The 17,287-nt window shown below is 49.4% G+C and overlaps 1 protein-coding gene across 7 annotated transcripts in view; it reads right to left on the bottom strand.

Annotated features, from left to right (window-relative positions):
- Positions 1 to 17,287, bottom strand: part of PTK2 (protein tyrosine kinase 2) — a 197,514-nt gene that overhangs the window by 164,287 nt on the left and 15,940 nt on the right. For 2 of the 7 annotated variants that reach the window (XM_066265592.1, XM_066265593.1), the window contains exons 2-3: positions 11,678 to 11,740; positions 2,224 to 2,326 (exon numbers count right to left, since the gene is read on the bottom strand). The exons of 2 other annotated variants lie outside the window; for them this stretch is intronic. The gene's annotated coding sequence lies outside the window, so the exon portion shown is untranslated. The remainder of the gene's footprint in view (positions 1 to 2,223; positions 2,327 to 11,677; positions 11,741 to 17,287) is intronic. 3 more of the 7 variants (XM_066265590.1, XM_066265594.1, XM_066265595.1) reach the window with 2 other exon arrangements.

Raw genomic sequence — 17,287 nt, 5'->3', positions numbered from 1 at the left:
TGGCCTCTCACCAGCTGACCTGTAGCCCTCACTCCACTTCACATTACACAAAGAAGAAAACTGATATGTAACCTCTGTTAATATTGCGTCTCCATGAAACTGTCTTGTGCTCTACCAAGATGAACTTCTTTAAATAGCTAACATTGGCCCTGGCCAGTTGGCTCAGTGGTAGAGTGTTGGACTGGTGTGTGGAAGTCCCAGATTCTATTCCCAATCATGGCACACAGGAGAAGCACCCATCTGCTTCTCCACCCATCTGCTTCTCCACCTTCTCTCTCTCTCTTTCTTCCCCTCCTGCAGCCATGGTTCAATTGATTCAAGCAAAGTTGGCCCTAGGTGCTAAGGATGGCTCCACAGCTTCCCCTCAGGTGCTAAAAATAGCTTGGTTGCCGAGCAATGGAGCAGCGGGCCCAGATGGGCAGAGCATCACCCAGTAGGGGGCTTGCTGGTGCATCCCAGTTGGGGTGCATAAGGGAGTCTGTCTCTGTCTCGCCTCCTCTCGTTTAATTAAAAAAAAAAGCTAACATTACCATTATTACAAGTTATAGCTGATACCCTCCCTCTTGCTCAGCTCTACTGAGAAAAGAGAAGCTATTCTGCAGTAAGTATTATACAGTCCTTTGTTTAGCATTTAATGAAAACTACTGGCAGCTTAAGCAGAAAAGATGCAGAAATTAAATGAAATCTTTGCCCTCAAAGACCCTAAGAAACAGACTTACCCCGAATATACAAAATGCACTGCTGTAGGAAGAAGCACGCACTGTGGACAGGAGGGGAGTTGAACAAGGGAAGCAGGGCTGGGCTGTGCCCCCCTCCTGACCTGTAACACAGGCACACCTCGCATGGCACCACGGCGCAGGCTCCGCCCACAGTCAGCGAAGAGCAGGGATGGGAAAAACGGAGCCACACTTCCAGGCCTCGCTAGGAAATTGGAACCTCATGACATCATTTCCTTTCCCAAACACCTAATCTCTGCAGAAACAGAAGTGGGTTTGGGGGAGAAAGGCGAACAAAGGAGGGCAATGAACTGACCCTCAGAAGGAAATGAAACAACAACCCAGGGCCCTGCCCCTTGGAGACACTGCCAAGGTCAAGTTCAACATAACTATAAATCATCACGAATTCGGAGTCCATGAAGTTAAAGTCCATGAGGTTTTTACCCCAGCAACATACTGATAGAACAAAATGCTCACCAACGCCAATGCGCCAGAAAGATGTATGTCTCTCCCACTGACTACCTGTCCTCAGTTACCTCCCACCGACCAGAAAAAGGAGTCTGGAAATCAAACCAGGAGAGAATCTCAATTCTACAACCACCCAACTGGAAGCACAGAACAAGCTCCAAAGCTACAAGTTAACTAATTACAACCTCTGAGCTCAGTTTTCCTCCTGTTAAAACAGGAGCGACACCAGCGAATACCGCTAAGGTCCAGGGGCTCGTGCATGCGGAGCCGAGAGTGCCCGTGGTACTGCCTCCACACAGCCCGGCAGGGCGGGCCTGGAACACCCTCCGTCCCAGGGGAAAGCCAGGTCTGGATAGTGAGGAAAGGGTTCATAAGCAAAGCCTACATCTGTATCCCAGGCCCGTGAGGACGAGATACTGGTAAAGTGCCCACACGCTGAGGCCACCTCAAGTCTGACTCTGAGCTTCGCCATCACTAACTTAGTAACCCTGAACCATTTCGGTGACACCAATGTGAATCAGAAAGAAGAGTTTCCCTACTCCTAGGGCTACTGCGAGGGCTCCCCAGGAGTTGTAACTGAGACTGTCCCTGGCGCACCAGGCACTACTCTAGAGCAAGTGTTCTCATTGTTAGTGTAACTGTTGCCACTGCCATCCGGGCCAAACAACTCCGTTGGTTCGAGTGCTATCCTGGAACAAGAGGTTGCAGGTTTGATCCCTGGTCAGGGCACACACAGACACAGATCCCGGTTTCTGTCTCTGTCTCTCTCTCCCTTCCTCTCTAAAATCAGTAACTTTTTAACAATTTAAAAAATAACATAAATAAGAGAACTGTTACATTATAACGCTGCCTATCTCAGAAAATACCTTGTGAAGTATCCACACATAGTAGGTACTGAACAACTTCTATTTCTCCCTCTCCCACTCTGCAAAATCAGTACCTTTTCTTTGTTTCTACTTTGTGTCAAAGTAACCCCAGAGCAGATTAAAGAAAAATCAAACAAAACGAAAAACCAAGAGACAAGTGTGACAAGACTTACACTCAGGGTCGGAAGGCCACAATGAGTCTGTGAAGAAACCCAGTGACGATGTGTAGGAAGTCCTCCTAGTTTCTCTCTCCTCTCTCCATAGCAGCCAAAGGACCTGACAGGAAGACAGGGCACGTGAGAGACCGTCCCACGGCACCACGTTTCCCAGCGCTGCTCGGCCCCGCCGCAGTCAGCCGCAGCACCGACCATGCTCACCGCGGGGACTGAGGGACAAAACCTGTGACATCAAGTTCCTGTCTTCGCACCTGCATCCTAGCGAAGAAGATGCACGTAAAATAACTGAAAACTAATGAAACATACCGATAATCCCAAGTAAATATGGCAACAGAATATACACATCTATTTCACACTCTCCCACTCAAATTATACTAAAGAGTTATTTAAAATATTTTTTAAAAGATAGCACAGGCAGAACTAAAAGGGGAAAAAAAGGAACATAATTTTGGAAGCTGTGAGACAAGCTTAGATCTACTATGGAATAGAGAGACCAAAAAAAATACAAAAAGGGAGAAGAAAACGCTCGGAGGAAACAAACTATAAAAGATGGGGAGCAGCCCTGGCCGGTTGGCTCAGTGGTAGAGCGTCGGCCTGGCGTGCAGAAGTCCTGGGTTCGATTCCCAGCCATGGCACACAAGAGAAGCGCCCATCTGCTTCTCCACACCTCCCCCTCTCCTTCCTCTCTGTCTCTCTCTTCCCCTCCCACAGCCAAGGCTCCACTGGAGCAAAAGATGGCCCGGGCGCTGGGGATGGCTCCTTGGCCTCTGCCCCAGGTGCTAGAGTGGCTCTGGTGGCAACAGAGGGACGCCCCGGAGGAGCAGAGCATCGCCCCCTGGTGGGCAGAGCTTCGCCCCTGGTGGGCGTGCCGGGTGGATCCCGGTCGGGCACATGCGGGAGTCTGTCTGACTGTCTCTCCCCATTTCCAGCGTCAGAAAAATACAAAAAAAATAAAAATAAAAAAAATAAATAATAATAAAAGATGGGGAGCAGAGTGACGGCTGCACAGGCCAGCAGGGAGCCCGGAGAGCGGCTGCTGTCCCTGTGGTGTCCCTGTGCTGTCCCTGTGCTGTCCCTGTGCAGACAGAGCTAGGGGTGAAGGCTGTCTGAGCTGCAGCTAGAACTCGACCCCAGGCCTCCATGAGACTCCCGCTCACTCAGACAAAGAACGGGAGGGGTCATTCCCTGGAGAAAGCAGTGTCTGGACAGAAGTCCCCCGACCCAGCTGTGCGAAGCAGAGGCGGATTTATCCCTGTACACACACTGGACCAAGAGCTCTCCAGCCCTCCAGTGCCAACCCAGTGCCATCCTCCCAACCACACACTTAGCTCCCAGCATCCTGTGGTCACAATTCTGCAGAAAGGAAACTGGAAGAATATTCTTAGGGAATCTAGCCCAAGAATAAAAACCTAAAGATATCACATTGAGGATTCCCCAACAAATGGCCCACCTACGATATTATGATGTCAAGTCAAAAGGCCCCACCCATGTCCAAGAGGAGCAGGAAGGAGGTAGGAAGAAAGAAGAAGGGAAGAAGGAAAGGAAAGAGGGATGAAGGGAGGGAGAAGAGGAAAGCAAGGAAGCTAGAACAGAAACTATACAAAGTATCAATAACTTAGAGATAAAAAGACACTGCAGCCTGACCAGGCGGTAGCACAGTGGACAGAGCGTCAGACTGGGATGCGGAGGACCCAGGTTCAAGACCCCGAGGTCGCCAGCTTGAGTGCAGGCTCATCTGGCTCAAGCAAAAAGCTCACCAGCTTGGACCCAAGGTCGCTGGCTCGAGCAAGGGGTCACTCGGTCTACTGAAGGCCCATGGTCAAGGCACATATGAGAAATCAATGAACAACTAAGGTGTTGCAACGAAAAACTAATGATTGATGCTTCTCATCTCTCTCCGTTCCTCTCTGTCTGTCCCTATCTATCCCTCTCTCTGTCTCTGTAAAAAAAAAAAAAAAAAGACACTGCAATCAATAAACAAAATAGGATTTTCTTCTTAAAAGAACAACAAACCCTGGCTGGTTTGCTCAGTGGTAGAGCACCGGCCCAGCATGTGGAAGTCCCGGATTCAATTCCCAATCAGGGCACACAGGAGAAGCGACCATCTGCTTCTCCACCCCCGTCTCCCTCCCCCTTCTTTCTCTTCCCCCTCCTGCAGCCATGCTTGCCCCTCCCACCCGCACTGAGGATGGCTCATGGACCCTCCACCTCAGGCGCTAAAAATAGCTCAGTTGTGGAGCAATAAGCAATGGCCCAAGATGGGCGGAGCATCACCCAGTAGGGGGCTTCCTGGGTGGATCCCAGTTGGAGCACATGCAGGAGTCTGTCTTGCCTCCTCTCACTTAAAAAAAAAAAAGAAAGAAAAGAAAACCAAAACATAAGAGCTCTTGGAAATTAAAGAACCTGAGAACAGAAATAAAAAATTAAAGAAGTTTAAGTCAAATTGAAAACATTTCCATGAAAGTTAAATTAAAAAAAAAAAAGGAAGGCGTAAAGAAAACTATATTGGATGGAGTGAAAGTATAAGAAAATTACAGAACTTGTCCAGGACAGCCATGTTCTGGACAATGGGACTTCCAAAAAGACAGAATGAAAAAACAAAAGGGAGAAAATCTTCAGCACAATGACTCCAGAAAGTTTTCTAAGACCTGAAGAATACAAACTGGCAGAATGAAGGGACCAGGGAATATACACATCAGTGAATAAAAATAGATCCACACAGCATGGCACACCATCATGACATTTCAAAAGTGGTGGACACATTTTAAAACTTCTATAAGCTTCTAAAAATAGGAAAAGAAAACATTACATACAAAGAATAAAAAATTAAATCAGCCCTGGCCAGTTGGCTCAGTGGTAGAGCGTCGGCCTGGCATGCAGAAGTCCCGGGTTCGATTCCCGGCCAGGGCACACAGGAGAGGCGCCCATCTGCTTCTCCACCCCTCCCCCTCTCCTTCCTCTCTGTCTCTCTCTTCCCCTCCCGCAGCCGAGGCTCCATTGGAGCAAAAGATGGCCCGGGCGCTGGGGATGGCTCTGTGGCCTCTGCCCCAGGCGCTAGAGTGGCTCTGGTCGCGACAGAGTGACACCCCAGATGGGCAGAGCATCGCCCCCTGGGAGGCGTGCCGGGTGGATCCCAGTCGGGCGCATGCGGGAGTCTGTCTGACTGCCTCCCCGTTTCCAGCTTCAGAAAAATACAAAAAAAAAATAAAAATTAAATCAACTTCTGAATTTGAAAGGAATAACATGAAAACAAGATGGCAACAGAGAAGTACCTTTGAAATTATGAAAGAAAATTAATATTGGAGTTACCTTAGAACTCTATACCGAGCCACATTATCAATCATGTTTTCAATTATGCATGGTCTCAAACATTTTATCTCCTAAGCATCCTATCTCAGAAAGCCACTGGAGAAAGTCTCCATCAAAATGTGAGCATAAACAAAGCGGAAGGAAGACATGGGATACAGAAAACAGGAGCTTCAATGGAGAAGAGACAATGATAGGGACTCCCCAGGGTGCAGGTGAAGGGAGTTCTGAATGGCAGCTGTGGACCAGGAGAGAGAATGCAGCCTGCTGGAGCAGGCCCCTCTAGGAAGAGGGTGTGTAGCCTGTCTTCACCTTGCCCGAAAGCACTGTACCATCTTTTCACAGTGATTAACCTCTGGATGATGTACTCTACTAAAACAAAGAAGTCAGCCAAGAAAGACAAAGATGAGATAACACAAACATGCCACCCAACTCTGGAAACAAGCCAGAGGATGAGAGCAAAGGGGTGGCCAGGGACAAAAGACTGAAAGGCCTAAGGCACAGCCTGCTCGAAGGGAGAGAACACAGACCTCCAGGGAACTCCCAGAAATCAAAGGTAAAGAACAGATGAGTCTCTGTATATAACTTTATGGGAAATTTACTAATAGGCTCTTGGGAAGAAATGGGAAAATAAGCAACAGGTATAAAAAGAACTAAGAAATGGGAGAGTGAGCGGTCGCATAAGCAGGAATCCATCACACTCCCCTGTGCACATTCCCACCACGGGGCATCCTACTGCACTGGGTCAGTGACTTCCCTCTCTCCCTCACTCGACTGGGAAGACCTTGTGGGGAGGGCCATGTCCATCTAGCTATCACTTTTCAGAACCCCATACAATCCTGCTGCAGCTCTATACACAAAAGCAAAGGTTTCCTGCCAAGTTTTCATATGCTGAGTATGCCCTTCACACACCTGGCATTCTTCTAGGGAACTAGAATTCACAGACATACAGACCTCGCTTGCCCTTACAGCATTTAAACTATTTTTTACTCCTGAGAAAAAAGTGTATTTACTGTATATCCTCATCCTTCCCAAAAGATAAAAGTTCACCAGTGGCCTACGAACGTTAATAGTCTACCTGTCACTAGCAGATATGGACCCCAAGACCTGAGGATGCCTTTCTGACATTACAAGCATTGTGTATGTAGTATGGAGAGTATCAGTCTGAGCACCAAGAAACCTAGCCTCTAGAACTTTAGAATTGTTACTTCTGAAGTAAAGAAAATCCAATTTCCATAACACAACCTCTTAGGCCCTTTCTGACCAAGCCCAGTCTAACTCGTCAGCCCAGCTTCTCTCACCATTGTCTCCCATGAATCCTACACTCCAGCCGAATTCAACTGTTTTCAGTTTACAGAACCACCTGAGCTATCTCTCCATCCCTTCACTTGCTGTCCCTCCCCGCGGCCCTTCCTGCCTGGCTGACCCTGGGAGAGCTGTGTCCCTCTCTCCTGCATCCCCACAGCGCTCCTGACAGACCTCCTTATGGAGTGACTGAAAGATGCCACGCACCGTCCGGGGACCGGCACGTGCAGCGGTGGGCAGGACACCGTCCCGGACCGGCAGGTGCAGCGGTGGGCGGGACGCCGCCCCGGGACTGCACGTGCAGCTGTGGGTGGGACGCGCCCCAGGACCTGCATGTGCAGCGGTGGGCGGGACGCCGCCCCGGGACTGCACGTGCAGCTGTGGGTGGGACGCCGCCCCGGGACCGGCAGGTGCAGCGGTGGGCGGGACACCGTCCCGGGACCGGCAGGTGCAGCGGTGGGCGGGACACCGTCCCGGACCGGCAGGTGCAGCGGTGGGCAGGACGCCGCCCCAGGACCGGCAAGTGCAGCAGTGGGCAGGAAAGACACGGCCCTGCTCCAAAGGACTCTTGTGGTATCGTTTCCTGTAGAACACACTTACTAGAGTGGATGTTCAATCTCCCCTAATCCATTTCCTCCTCCACCCACATAGCAAGATTCTAGAGACAACGACAAGCTCTCTCAGCTCTGCAATCTCAGGCCAGTCATAACCGTTTGCTGGTCTTGTATCTATGTTGATGGCAGCTGACCAATCAGGGTTGGGTGTTGAAGGCTGGGATGGCTGTGGCAACTTCTTAATATAAGACAACAATGGCCTGACCAGGCAGTGGTACAATGGATAGAGCACCGGCCTGGGACGCAGAGGACCCAGGTTCAGAATCCCAGGGTCGCCAGCTTGAGAGTGAGCTCACCTGGCTTGAGTGCAGAGCTGCTGGCTTGAGTGTGTGGGATCATAGACGTGACCCCCAAAGGTCGCTAGCTTGAGCAAGGGGTCACTGGCTTGCTGAAATCCCCGGTCAAGGCACACATGAGAAAGCAATCAACAAACAACAAAGCTGCCGCAATGAACTGATGCTTCTCATCTCTCTCTCTCTCTCTTTCTCTCTCTGTCTCTCTCGCAAAAAATAACAATAATAAAATGAAAAAGATGACAATGAAGTCTGCCGCATCAACTGACCCTCCCTTCCACAAGTGGTTGCTGCCTGGCACGAGATGCCGTTTGTCAGTACGCTGCCCACAGCAGAGCTTCTTTCAAAACCGGAGTCAGTCCTCAGACGCTGCTGCTGCTCCAGCAACTAAGTTTATGTCCTATTCTAAGTCCTTTGTTGTCATCTCAACATCTTCACAGTATCTCAGAGTAGGTTCCATCTTAAGAAAACACTTTGCTCATCTGTGAAAACCAACTCCTCCGCCATTCAGCTTTGGTCACGAGACTGAGCAGCTGGCCCCCACACGGGCCAACGCTCTGCCGCGAACCCACCGGCCAGGCGAACAGTAAGACTTCAAGTCGACACTGTCAGCAGGCCTGAAAACAACGTGAATCTCGCCCATATCCGTCGGAGCTCTTGGGTGACCAGGCACACTGTCCATGAGCATGAGCAGCAGCACTTTAGAAGGAACCTTTTTCCTGAGCAGCAGGTCGCAGCAGTGAGCACAAGCCAGTCAGCCACCCTCGCTGCGCAGAGACGCGCCGCGCAGGCCTGGCTGTCCGTGTGCACAGCACAGGCAGAGCAGAGACGGCAGGGTCTGGGGGCCCTGGGATTTTCGGGATGGTATGTGAGCACTGGCTTCAACTTAAAGTCACCAGCTGTGTTAGCATCTGTCGGCCCGCCCTGTGAAGCCTGGCCCTGACCTCTCTCTAGCTATCAAGGTCTCAGAAGGCACCGTCTTCCGGTGGAAGGCAGCTCCGTCTACACTGACAACCTGCCCTCGTGACTCATCTCAGCCAGCCCTTCCGGACGACTGCTGCAGCTTCCCCACCAGCACTCGCCGCGGCACCTGTACTTCTGCATTATGCAGATGGCTCCTCTCCTCAGACCTCATGACCCAGCGTCAGCCGGCTGCAGACTTCTCCTCTGCAGACTTCTCCTCCGTGGCCTCCTCGGCTCTCAGCCATCGCAGAATTGAGGAGACAGGAGCTGCTCTGGGCTGGGATCTGGCTGAGGGCACGCGGTGGTGGTCTGAGCTTCCGTCCAGACCACGGGCACTTTGCCCACGCCAGCAGTGAGGCCGGCTCACTTCCTATGGCCGTGTGTTCACTGGGCAGCACTCTGCACTTCCTTCAGGAACCTCCCCTTGGCACTCACAGCTTGGCTACCTGGTGTCAGAGGCCTCGCTTTCAACCTTTCTTGGTTTTCAAAGTGCCTCCTTCACTGAGCCTAACCATGGCTAGCTTTTCAGGTAGAGCAAGGGTAGCCAACCTTTTTATCCCTACCGCCCTCTCTTGTATCTCTGTTAGCAGTAAAATTTTCTAACCGCCCACTGGTTCCACAGTAATGGTGATTTATAAAGTAGGGAAGTAACTTTACTTTATAAAATTTATAAAGCAGAGTTACAGCAAGTTAAAGCATATAATAATAATTACTTACCAAGTACTTTATGTCAGATTTTCGCTAAGTTTGGCAGAATAAATCTTTATAAAACAACTTACTATAGTTAAATCTATCTTTTTATTTATACTTTGGTTGCTCTGCTACTGCCCACCATGAAAGCTGGAACTCCCACTAGTGAGCGGTAAGGACCAGGTTGACCACCACTGAAAGGGACAGACATGACACTCTTCCTTTCACTTGAACACTTGGGGGCTACCGCAGGGTTAGTTAGTGGCCCAATTTCAATATTGCCATCTCAGGAAGGGAGGCCCGAGGAGAAGGGGAGATGGGGAATGCAGGCTTGGCCGGCTGGTGGAGCAGCCAGAACACACCCAGCAAAGTTACCGATTAAGTTCACCATCTTAGATGGGCACAGTTTGTGGTGCCCAAAACAATTACAATAGTAACGTCAAAGCTCCCTGATCACAGATCACCATGACAAAACAATGGAAAAGTTTGAAATACTGCAAGAACCACCGAACTGTGACACAGATACACGAAGTGGAGAGAATGCTACTGAAAAGTGGTGCTGCTGACGAACCACCAATCGGAAGTGATTAATCTGCAACATAATGGCATGCCAACGGGCAAATACCAGGAAGAATCTAATTCTTCGACTTTCTCAGTCTGTTTCCTTTTCAGCTTAAGCCGTCATTATACATTCATTCCTAATGGATTCTACCTTGATTTTAGCACTTCGTTACAACTTGTCAAAATATTTTAAAATTCTGATTCTTAAGATGAGCTGTCTCCCAGCATGACTCCTTATCGTGACTAACACTCCTGATGAAAACATTAGGAGAGGTGTCAGGTAGGACACACTTCTGGAGACAGCCTATGTGCAGAAATTCTGGGGTTTTAGTGTTGCAGTGAACTACACCAAGTGTGGTTGCTACATGTTTCTTCTACATCCAAGGAATACTTTTGTAAACTCCTTGGTAATGACAAAAATAATTCCCTTGTTCAGGCTTCATGCAGTCAAGGATTAAAGATGCCCACGCCAAAGTCTGCCCCTGCCCAGGCCCTGGGAAGCAACCTCTAAGCCCAGGGCCTCTCCTGCCTGCCAGGGCTGCCTCTTGTGCAGCAGGGGCTGGGCTCCCACCACGTGGAGTGACTCTAGGTGGGGCCCTGTGCCACGCTAGACCGCCCTGATTTCTGCAGGGGCTGGAGACTAAGTCCAGTCATGCTGCAGTGCCTATGTGATCAACTCCAGTGAGGGAGGCCACCAAGGCTCAGGTGAGCTTCCGAATGGCCATACTCAGTGCATGTTCCCACACGTCACCGCTGAGACCCGAGCACGGCTCCACAGGGAGAGGACACCTGAGCTCACGTCGGTCCCCCCGGACTCTCCCTGCCTGCCATTCCTCGGCCGACTCTCGTCTGTACTGCTCACTGTAACGAACCACAGCCGTGAGGGTAAGGCTTTCTTGAGTTCTGTGGGTCCTCCCCAGGAGTCAGGGAGCCTTCAGGGGGTCCGGGGGCCTGCAGAGCTGCAGGTCTTTGAGCAGATTTCCACCAACACTATGGCAGCCTTTCTCATGAAGATGACAAGTCAACACCGCTGGGGGATGGCTCTAGGCATTTGCATTTTTAATACACCTCCTTGGTGGTTCTCATGTACATGCTTTCAAAACACTGATGCCCCGAAAGCATCCTGAGGGCAGGGACTGTATCTGTCAATGAACCCCACCACCAGCACACTTAGTAGGTGCTCAAGAGCGCCATGAAAACCTGTCAGTGTGACAGAGGGGAGATCACATCATTAGTCTTTACAACTCAGAATACAGAAGTATCTAAGTCTTGTTTGTCAGCTCTCAAATAGCCACGATCACGTGGACAGAAGTGAATGGAAACCAGAGTTACTTGGGAATAATTCTGGCACTAGACCAATGATGTCATCTCTTCTGCCACTTTGTCAACACTGTCAATTGTTTCCGTCACCTCTCTGCCAATAGACAGGGAAGTTCACTTTCACAAGCTGTCTCCCCACATACACACACCGACTGAGATGATCAGCACCGCGCTAAAAGTCAGGGTTCTCTGAAGAGCTCTCCCAACCCACCCTCACAGGGTCATCCACCCCTCCTGGGAACTTCCTCACGTGTGAAGTGGAGCACTGGACCAGAGAAGCCCTACATTTAGAGCAACCTCTCAAATTCTAGATTCCCCCAGAGCAATGAGAACAAAGGGGGCAAACCCAGAGGGAACGTCTGAACACTTTCCAATGCAATGGTCAAAAGGGCTACTCACAGGACAGATGACAATCAAAGACACCACCTCTTCCCCCTCTTCAACCAACTCTTCCACCATGAGCTGTCAAAAAATAATTCAGTGAATCACTATGTTGTGCACCTGAAATTAACATAACATTGTATGTCAACTACAATATAAAAGCGAAAAGTGAAATCATTCAAATGCAGACAATGTACACTTAAACTAAGTTCCTCCTGCAATCTGCTCTGTGGAGTCAGTTCCTTAGGATACAACTAACATTTTCCAAACAGAAAGCAAACTGCCAGCGACACCTGGCCATGACCTAGAAGCCCAGGTGGACCTCAAGTGTCTCACGTGCACTGAGTCACAGTCCTCCACAGCCTGACCTCTCGAGGGGATATCTTCATCAATTTAGGTTTTCCCTTTTAACTTCTACACCATCACTGAAGTCCATCATTTCATACGTCTTTGCCATTTGTGACACTTTGTGCTTAATGGAGGCCACCATGTTTCTCAACAGGAAAAACTTTCTCAGAGATAAACCCATTTCCAGGGTCTCCCCTCTAAGACCCACACCCTGCAGCCTGGCCTGTGGTGATGCAGAGGACAGAGCATCGACCTGGAACACTGAGGTTGCTGGTTTGAAACCCTGGGCTTGCCTGGTCAAGGCACACACTCAAGCAAAGAACAACTAAAGTGAAGCAACTATGAGTTGACACTTCTCACTCCCCCTTCTCTGTAAAATCAATAGATAAATCTTTAAAAATAAAATAGAAGACCCACACTGTGGTAAGGTACCAAAGAATAAAAAATTAGTATTAATATTTTAGGGAAAATAGTTAGGTTTCTTGTCCTCTCCTTCCTGTAGAGAATAAAGAGAAAGAAATGTGCAAGTTTGCAGAGACATACTGTGTAGGAAACTCCTTTTTACTAGGAAGCTTAAAGGGCATTTTATAATTTGGACTAAGCATACAGAGAGATTTTGTGAATATATTTATACTTGTGTGTGATTTTGCACCAACTCAGGATAGACAACAACATTGTATTTTAAAGAGATTTTGTGCTGGGAAGACTTAGATTCCCCTCCCCCACCCCTGTGAGAAACCAGGTAAACACCTAGCCAGGTGGGGGGGGGGGATGGGAGGGAGAGATTAAGCTAAGCCTTTCCTTTCTCTTTCTTTCTTCTTTAATGGGCCATTCACAGGTGCTTATCCATTAGGTGCCATGTAGGCTTCCCGCCCTCCTGAAAAAACTTGTGATTAATGTATATAATGTATATACCTCTAAACAAAGCAATGGCAAATGAACACTAAAAAAATTTGGGAATATCTTTTAATATGTAGAACAACATTTTTCACTATGGTGTTACCTTGTAAGTTTTAATATGTAGAAATGTTTTTTATAAATCCTATAGATGAGTGTTACAAGCTTGCTAATGAATTGTGTCATCACTCCCCCTCCCCCTTTTCCCACCACCCTGTGTGTGATCAAAGGTACATAACCTGCCTCAGGGCTATGCGCAGGCGCAAGATTTGGGTCAGCTATGCCCCGTTTTAGCCATATGCGGCCGGCACATTAAATTTCCTCCTTTTAATAAAACTCCTTAAAAATTCATTTGGACTTGGTGTCTCTACGTAAACCCGGCGAAACGGTGCTTTACAACAACACCCTCCAGAGCAGCTGTCTCCCGCAAGCTCGCCACCTCTCTGCAGGACCGCTGTCCTCCGTAGCCTGCGATTCGGACACCGCAGAGAACCACGCTGAGGCGAGCAGGAACCAATTCCATTTAGACTCCAGAACTCCGTATTTCAGCAGCTCATCACCAGCGGCATTCTGCTCCCAGTGTGTTCACCATAACAACACCCTCGGGGATGGTTCCACAACCCACTGTTCACACACTTCTAACCCGATAGAAGGACCCACACTCATCCCTGGTGCTGGCACATCCCATACTAACACTGGCACCTGTCCGTCTCTCACAGCCATGTGACTATTAAGATATGCCTAATAGGATGAAACTTCAGCCCTGTCTAAGGTACAATAGCATGTTGAAAACATTTCATGACAATTAGAGTCCCAAACACCTGGCTAGCCTCTACGGACCACACGTGGCTTGTTTTGACTTTTGGAGGACGGGAGAGGCCAGGGGAGACGGTCTAACCACAGCTCCTGCGTGTGTGCGTTCCACCTGGCAGTGGGGACGCATCCCGGGGGGCTCCTGGGATCCGATGGTTGACGTTCTCCACCTCCTCAAACCCCCACAGAGCACCTGCTGACCTCTGGCTGACACCAGGGAGCGCTCCCAGGGGCTGCGGCTCCTGACAATCTGATGGGCCCCCAAGTCTCCCCCAGGGAAACCGCGCACACACAATTCTTAGTTTCTGGGTCCATGGACCTAGCAGAGAATGTTTCCTCCTCCAAACAATTGTTCAATCACTAGTATTTGCTTAACAGCAAAGGGAGCCTCACGAACCAGAGGAGAAACCTGGGCACCAGGCTGGACTTGCCCTGGACACCCCTCGGGCCCTGTCCCTCCATTTCCCCACTCAGGGCCCGAGACTAACTCAGAAGCAGGCTGCACGTCACCCCTTCTCCCCAGCCCCTCAGCTGTACCCTTAACTAAAACCCTCTTCATTTCTTTGGACAACATAATCATACTATATCCAAGACAGCACAGCTGTCAACTCAGAACATCTGTACTTTGCCAGCCACTTCATCAGAAGGCAAAACGAGGCAGCCTTCCCCTTGACACAGGTGTGTTCCTTCCCTTCCACGTGCAGCGCTGTACACCTCCCGTATAGAGCACGGCCGCAGTACCTCTGTACTGAGCACATCCAATTACCTCCTGCACTGAGCGCTGAGACTCCAGGCCAGCGACCCCCCCTTCATAAACTGTTCTGTGTCAGAACAAGGGCCAACGGCACTGACCGCGCCTATAGCACCTTCTCACCTCCTGCTCCAGCCAGTCATCCTGTCCTCCACACTGGGCAGCGACATCCAGCCCCACGGACCCCAGGCCCCCCCAGGACAGCCCTGCGCAGTGTGTTCTCCGTCCAGAAAGCCCTCCCCACTCCCACCGTCCCCCGAACTTCCCCAAACCCTCTTACACCGCAGAACCTGCAGAACCTGCAGAGGGCACATCCAGTCCGCAGCCAATTTTTGTCAAGTTCCTGAATTAAGAAAATTTTTTTTTACCTTTTTAAAGGGCTAAAAATAAAAAAGTGGCCGGTCATAGGTGGCCCACAAAGCCAAAAGTATTTGCTGCCAGGTGGCACCTGAACTTGACCAGCACTGGGGCCCGGGGTGCCTCTGGGTCCTCAGAGCCCCTGCTGGGGCATCAGCACTGCGGGCATCCCCCTGCGCGCCCCTGAGCTGTACTGGGCTCGCTCCCCTCAGGTCTGCACTCATGACATGACAGGAACTTAATAAATACCGAACAAATGAAGTGACTGAACAGACGGGCCCCGGGGAAACCAGGGACACCCAGTGAGCACGAGGACCGGACCTGCAGCAGCCAGCACTGCGCAAGTCTGTCACAGACGCGATGCTGGCACCTGGCGCTCGTGTCCACTCCACATGCTGACTGGACACACCTCAAAGGCTGAGATCACAGATACAGACCTACAGATAAGGTCACCGGGAGTTGCAGACACTAAACAACTCGTCAAAAGTCACATGGCCAAAGGCAGAGAGCCAGGGTCTGGCCCAGGTCTTCTGTGTTCCAGATGAGACCGATTCCTGTTAAAAGGACCTGCCCCTGGACACAAACTAGGACACCCAGACACCTTCGATCACTAACACCTGAGGCTTTATGGAAGGGACAAAATTTAACTTCTGATTCACTTAATTTTTATAATTTTCAAGTTAATATTCCTTTTGTAAACAAACAGAACAGAAATGAAAAGGGCACCCGAAACCAGCACTAAGAAGCTAAACGGCCTCGAAGAACCACAAACTAAATGTTGTCTGTCTTTCCGTGTTTTCTTTTCATCAGTCCTCGAGAAAGCAAAATCAAACAGCTTAATTAACAAATGCCACGGACAGGAGGGCAGCTGAGGTCACAGCATGAGCCCTGTCTGCCAGCGAGGCTCACATGGGCTGGCGGGAGCCCACGCCTTCCCCGAAGGTCCAGTCCAGTCGGCGAGAACAGAGGCCAATGCTCAGGAGGTGCGTGACCACCGTGACCCGGCCCGGAAATCACACACGTGTCCCAGCGGCCAGAGTAAAATATTAGGGACTCTATTAACTAAAAACTTAGGCTAATCTATTACTCAAGTCCAGTTTGCATAACCGAGGTATAAATTACACAGAGCCGGAGTTTAACTAGCTCAGAGCCCAGGAGTTTCTAAGTTAAACCAAGATCTTTAATAAACTGAACTATGATTTAAATCTATTTAAGGTAACATTTCAAAGAATTGGTTTCATACGCAACAAAATTTGTGACTACAATCCAATTTTAGAAATAAGTCCCATCAAATAATTCACTCACACCTTACCTGTGGTGGCACAGTGGATAGAGTGCTGACCTGGAATGGTGAGGTCGCCAGTTTGAAACCCTGGGCTTGCCTGGTCAAGGCACATTCAACAAGCAAGCAATGAACAATTAAGGTGAAGTAACTGTGAGTTGCTACTTCTCATTCCTCCCCCCCTTTCTCTGTAAAATCAGTAAATAAAAATCTTTTTAAAAATTCACTCATTTGGAATTTATCAACCACTTTAAAGGACCTTAATGGAAACTAGAAAAAAGAAATATTGAACATATTTATTGAATGGAAAAATGCCTTATGAACAATAAAAATACCTCGCATCAAAATTTAGTCCTCAGAGTCCTTAAATGAGACAAAAATATTAATCATAAAAGAAAATAATAAAGATGATATTAAAATGAAGAACTTTAGTTCCAAGGTGCCTCAAAAGTAAAAGGAGAAACCCCGACTGGAAGACATGACAAAGGCTGTCGTAATCCACACAGAGAAAGAAGAGCTACAGGTCAGTAAGAAAAACATACAAAGAAAAGTAGGCCAATCACTACACAAGGATTTTCTAAAAGAGAGAAGAAACATGGCCAATATGTTAAAAGCAGCTCAATAGCAGTCATAAGGGAAATCCAATCTGAAGCCACAACAGAGACTGTTACACACTCAGCAGGACGGTACCTGGACCAGGCGGTGGGACAAGCACACCGTGGGCTCGAGGCGGAGCCAGCAGTCCCTTCTCACCTCAGTGGGGATGTAAATTGGTACAAGCACTGTGAAAGCAACCTGGCAGCAACTAGCCATGCGGAAGACTGGCCAGCCCAGAGGACAGCGATGCTCCGCGGTGGACAGGCTGCACCCCCACACACACGAGCAGCAGGAGACGGGTGCAGCGGCCCCCACAGTAGTGGAGCCTGCAGACAACCCCCACGTGCACCCACTCGGGCCAGACTACACAACAGCAGGAGCGAAGGAGCACAAACAACATACACCCTCAGCTCGGGGCTGACTGCAGAAAGGAAGTCACATAGAAACACGTACAGTGTGACCCCCTTCGTATTTATATAAAGTCCAAAGATGACTAAAGTGGCACAAAGAAACGGTCAACACAATATTCGTCACTGACCGCCATTTTAACTGCTGGCGATGCGGCAGCGAAGAGGCAGACATT

The sequence above is a fragment of the Saccopteryx bilineata genome, chromosome 3 (genome assembly GCF_036850765.1).
Source record: "Saccopteryx bilineata isolate mSacBil1 chromosome 3, mSacBil1_pri_phased_curated, whole genome shotgun sequence".
NCBI lineage: Eukaryota > Metazoa > Chordata > Mammalia > Chiroptera > Emballonuridae > Saccopteryx > Saccopteryx bilineata.
Note: the sequence above shows the minus strand (reverse complement) of the source record. Positions and strands in the feature narration are given on the sequence as shown.